Source organism: Phacochoerus africanus, chromosome 10, assembly GCF_016906955.1.
Source record: "Phacochoerus africanus isolate WHEZ1 chromosome 10, ROS_Pafr_v1, whole genome shotgun sequence".
Classification (NCBI taxonomy): domain Eukaryota; kingdom Metazoa; phylum Chordata; class Mammalia; order Artiodactyla; family Suidae; genus Phacochoerus; species Phacochoerus africanus.
The window spans coordinates 55697308-55703307 of record NC_062553.1 but is presented as its reverse complement, the minus strand read 5'-3'; positions in this window follow the sequence as shown (position 1 = coordinate 55703307).

Genomic DNA, 6000 nt, shown 5'->3' with positions numbered 1-6000 from the left:
TAAAATTTAGGTCATGGGTACATCAACTAGATATTAAGGAATGAAACCAGAAGAACAAGTCAACCTATATACTAAGGACCTAAGAGAGAAGTAGGGAAAAAAGAAAATGAAAAAGAGTTTGGATTGGGTTTTGGGGAACATTTACAGGGGAGTCTTTTTTTTGTCTTTTTATCATTTCTTGGGCTACTCCCACGGCATATGGAGGTTCCCAGGCTAGGGGTCGAATTGCAGCTGTAGCCACCGGCCTACGCCAGAGCCACAGCAACACAGGATCCGAGCCGCGTCTGCCACCTACACCACAGCTCACGGCAACGCCAGATCCTTAACCCACTGAGCAAGGGCAGGGATCGAACCCTCAACCTCATGGTTCCTAGTCGGATTCGTTAATCACTGAGCCACGACAGGAACTCCTACAGGGGAGTCTTGCCAAATGAAAATTTCTGAAATCAAAAATATGTTGCTATGGGAGTCTCTGTTGTGGCTCAGCGGTCATGAACCTGACTAGTATCCATGAGGATGTGGATTTGGTCCCTGGCCTTTCTCAGTGGGTTAAGGAGCCAGCATTGCTGGGGCTGTGGTGTAGGTCAAGGATGCAGCTCCGATTTGACTTCTAGCCTGGGAACTTCCATATGCTACAGGTGTGGCATAAAAAGCCAAAAAAACAAAAACAAAAACAAAAACAACAAAAACCTTTCTGTACAGTATGGATTGAATATTTTTTCATGCTAATTAAATGCTGGAATGTTGGTTTTGGCTGCTTGGTGTTTTTAGTGTTTTAAGTTTGGTTTGTTTTTTTTTTTTTTTTTTGGTCTTTTTGCTATTTCTTGGGCCGCTCCCGCAGCATATGGAGATTCCCAGGCTAGGGGTCCAGTCGGAGCTGTAGCCACCGGCCTACGCCAGAGCCACAGCAACGCGGGATCCGAGCCGCGTCTGCAACCTACACCACAGCTCACGGCAACGCCAGATCGTTAACCCACTGAGCAAGGGCAGGGATCGAACCCGCAACCTCATGGTTCCTAAGTCGGATTCGTTAACCACTGCGCCAGGACGGGAACTCCTGGTTTGGTTTTTTATGGCTGCACCTATGGCATGTGGAAGTTCCTGGGAGCTGTAGCTGTGGCCTATGCCACAGCCATGGCCATGCTGGATCCAAGCTGCATCTACATCCTATCCAGCAGCTTGCATCAGTCCCAGATCCTTAACCCAATGAGTGAAGCCAGCATCCTCATCGAACTTGCATACTCATCCAGACAACATTGGGTCCTTACTCTCTGAGCCACAGTGAGAACCCTTGGTTTTATGTTTTTAATGTTGTGTTTTAATGTCATACCATGCCTGGACTGACCACATGGCATTTCAGCTTCTATTTGGGTTATAGGAAGCACCGCAGTTAACAGCAGGAATTCTGGAACCAAACTTTTGGATCGCAAATCCCATTTCTACCACTTAATAGCTGTATGGTCTTTAGCAGGATACTTAATTCTCTGTGATTCAGTTGCTTTGTCTATAAAATGAGTCAACAAGAGTATCTACTTCAGAGAGCTGCTGTGAGGATTAAAAAATTACATTCATAAAGTTTGTGTAAAGCCTGGCTTGTAGTTGACACTACACAGACCCTAGCTATTAGCAGTACAAGAAAATTTGAGATCATGAAACTTTTCTGCCCTGCTTCAACCAAAATGGGAAAGACAGGTGTCAGAGAACTATTCTCAACACACCAGCTCCTAACTTTGGGGAATCATGGAGGTTCTGGCGGTTGTAAGAGGAGGATTCCCAAAGGTCCCCACCACCTCGAGTGTGGGCTAGACCTGCTGACTTGTCTGTCACTCACAGACAATATGACAATGCTGGGTGGATGTCCCTTTTGGTTACAAAAGGCCGTGACTTTGGTCCTGCCAGCTGACTGTCCCTCTTGCTGGCTTTGATGCTGCTGCTGCTGGGAGGGTCCCTCGCAGCAAAGATCAGAGGGAAACCTGTGGCCAAACAGCCTGTAAAGAATTGAGGCCCTCAATCCAACGGCTCGTGAGGAAGAGCCAACAACACTGAGCTGGCCGGAAATAGATCTCACCTCAGCTGGAAACAGACTGAGGGCAGCCTTTTGAGGGACCCTGAGCAGAGACTCCAGTCAAGCCATGTCCGGATCCTAACCCTAGAAACTGTGAGAAAATCAGTGTGCGTTGCTTTAAACCATCACATTCTAGAGTAATGTGATACATAGCAAGAGATGACTAATATAGCAAAGTATCAAAGCGGGAACTGGGAACCGAATGAAGGGCAGGGCTCAGCCCTAGGATGGGGGTGGAAGCTGGGGAGGGCTTGAGTGAGTGTTGCGACAGGAGGAGCATCCTGATGTCACTGGGGAGGCTCACCCTCTGTGTGGGAGGAGAGCCACCAAGGCGGGCCCTGCAGGCTGAGAGGGGGCTTCCTGCTCAAGCTCAGGTCAATCTGGGAACACATGGTTCCCGCTCTGGGAGGCGTGCAAGTGTGTCACCCACTGGAAGTGCCTCCTTATCTTTATGATGCCACTCTGTGCGTTTGTTCACTCACGCAGGCGACAGCTGTGAGCACAACATTCCATGTGGTCTGGATATGCTATGAACAAGGAGAAACAGCCCTCATGGTTCATAAGTTCTGCTGCTTCTTTCCTGTTTTATTAACTGCTCCTCCTCTGCTTCACTGGGACAGCTTGTGTCCCCACACCCTTGGCGTTCTCTGTGGCCCTGTCCCTTCTCACTTCACCAGTCTCCCTGAATGATTCTAGGCTGCATCTGTCACCTGTGTACGGATGATGATAAATCTACAGCTCTAGCTCAGAGCTGAGCGCCAGATTCTACATCAACTGTATGTGCTCACGTCGCACTTCAAACTCAAAATGACCACAGCTAAACTCATTTCCTCTACCCCTCCCAGCTCACATCCTGCCCAAACCTTCCTGTTCGCCAACATTTCCTCTGCCAAATAACAGCACCATCCATCACCCACCCAAACAGAAGACAGGAGTCATCCAAAGGCTTTTCTCCCGGCTGCTCTCTTCCTCTTCCAATCTCACTAAGTCTTAGAGCTTTTACCTCCTAAATACCCATTTCCCATTTTTCATCTCTGTCATGGGCCCATTTTAAGCTTGTGTGTGTACACACACGTATGCATGCACACGCACACACACACACACATATATTTTAACCATGTCTGATGCAGTAACCTTCACATTGACTTCCTGTCTCTCTAAGCACTCCCTCTGCTTCGGCCCTCTCACAGCAGCCAGCCATGTTTCTGATTGTGGTCTCATGGCCTCTGGGCTCCCTATGGTCCACAGGATACATCCAAATTCATTGGCTTGGTGTTTGTAGCCCTCTGGCATCTGACTTCGGCTACATCTCAGCCTCATCTCCCGCACCTTCTGAACACGATTGTCCTCGCTTGGCACACAGGCTGCAGCTGTTCTCTTACTGGGAAGGTGCTGCATGATCCTGTCTGCCAGGTGAACCCCAAGTCATCCTTCAAGACTCAGCTTCAGAAGTTCCTGGGGTGGCTCAGCGGAAACGAATCTGCCTAGCATCCATGAGGACAAAGTTTCAATCCCTGGCTTCACTCAGTGGGTTAAGGATCTGGCATTGCTGTGAGCTATGGTGTAGGTCACAGATGCAGTTCGGATCCTGTGTTGCTGTGGCTGTGGTGTAGGCCAGTGACTGCAGCTCCAATTGGACGCCGAGCCTGAGAACCTCCATATGCCACAGGTGCGGCCCTGAAAAGGCAAAAAAAGCATTTTATACTTCAAGCATTTTGACTTCCCAGGGTGAAATTGGTGTCCCCTGCTGTCCTCTGCATGGCCTTTGCCACTGCTCTCTCCACATCTTCTTTACCTTCCATGGTTGCAGTCAGTGTTCCCTGCTCGTCTGTGAGTTCCTTGAAGCAGAAACCCTGTGTTGTCATCTGCAGTGTCAGGACTTGGCTTTTACGGGGCTTCCAGTGCACGTCTGTCCAGCAAGTGACTGAATGAACCAGTGAGTCAATGGGAGAAGATCAGGGGGATGGCACTGTTCCTGCCCATCCTCAAGGTCTGCACTCCCCACCCCCACCCCACCCGTGTTCATCTCTTTATTCAGATACACCTGCCACAAGCCTTCTGATTGAAGACAACCACAGGTATAAATCACATTGTCAAGCTTAGCCCCTTGAGGGCCCTTCAGCTGCCTCTAAATACAGTGCGTGCACACATGGCACTGCTCAGTTTGGCGATTGGGGCTGTCTTGGGCAGAGGAGCACATCTGCCTCCAGAGGTGAGAGCCAGGGGAAGCAGGTGGCTGGGACTCCAGCCATGTTGAAAGACAGATAAGCATCGTCCTCACCTAGAGAGATGCTGCTCACTGTGAGGACGCGGAGTTGGGAGGACAGAGCTGAAGAGATCTGCAAGGCTGTGTCCTTGCTAAGACCCCCTCCCTGTGCAGCTACCCCAGCCCTAGCTGACTCCTCAACTTCAAAAGCCCCTGCCTATGCCTGCCCCTCCATCACCACTCCAAAACACACCCTGCTCTTCTCAAGAGCTGCCCTCTGTGCGGGGAGGTCAGCTTCCTCTCGCATCGCCGCTCAGGCTCTGTCCTGGCTGGAGCTGTGCACCGTGACACGCTGTCTCCCCCCTTCCCCTCCTTTACTCAAAGCCCGCTCTGCACACTCCCCCTGTCCACGGCCACACCCACACCGAGTGCTCCTGTTCTCTGAGTTCCTGTTGCCCTTAGGGTCAGGACCAAGCGTTCAGGTTCAGTCTCTAACTGCTGGGCTGGGGAAGCGTCCCCTGCTGGGGATTTTAGTGCTGACAAAGAGCCGCACTCCTAGGAAAAGGGAATTGGGGTATTTGGAAAGACTCACAGGAGTTCCCATCGTGGTACAGAGGAAACGAATCTGACTAGGAACCATGAGGTTTTGGGTTTGATTCCCTGGCCTTGCTCAGTGGGTTAGGGATCTGGTATTGCCATGAGCTGTGGTGTAGGTTACAGATACGGCTCGGATCCCAAGTTGCTGTGGCTGTGGCATAGGCTGGCAGCTGTAGCTCCAATTAGACCCCTGGCCTGGGAACCTCCATATGCCGCAGGTACAACCCTAAAAAGCCAAGGAAAAAAAAAAAAAGACTGACAAAAGCCAGTGTTGGCAAACATGTGTAACAGCTGAATTCTCATACACTGCTGGGAGGAGTGAAGACTCTGTGGCAATACCTAGTAAAGCTAAATATTTACAGAGACTTTGACCCAGAAACTCCACTCTTGGCTATAAACCCAAGAGAAAAAAGTGCTTATGTCCACCAAGAAACATGTATGGGCAAGTTCACGCCAGCTTCACTCATAGTTGCCCAAACCAGAAATAATTCAAATGCCCATCAATAGTGGATTGAATAGCATCTTATGCAATAGAATGTTACAGAGCAATGGAAAAATAAACTACTGCTCCACAGAACAACACAGATGACGCTTACAGACACAATACTGAGTGAAGAAGCCTAACACAAAAGAACACACTCTATGATTCCACTGACACCAAGTCCAAGCACAGGCCAGATGCTCTGTGGTGTCGACACCCCTTTTGCTGAGTTATGACTGGGAAGGGACCCAGGGGAGTTGGAGCTTCCGAAAATAAATAGTGATTTGGGTGGTGATTACCCAAGGGTGCCTGTGAGAAGGTATCAAGCTCCTCACTTAAGATTAATACATGTCTCTATCTTTATTTTTTATTTTTGGGGGGGCCACACCTGCAGCATATGGAGGTTCCCAGGCTAGGGATCGAATTGGAGCTGAAGTTGCCAGCCTACACCACAGCCACAGCAACTCAGGATCCAAGCCGCATCTGCAACCTACACCACAGCTCACGGCAATGTCGGATCCTTAACCCACTGAACAAGGCCAGGGATCGAACTGGGGTCCTCATGGATACCTGATGGGTTTGCTAACCACTAGCCACGCTGAGTGGCTAGCCATGACAGGAACTCCTATTTCTCTCTAAGACATACCTCAA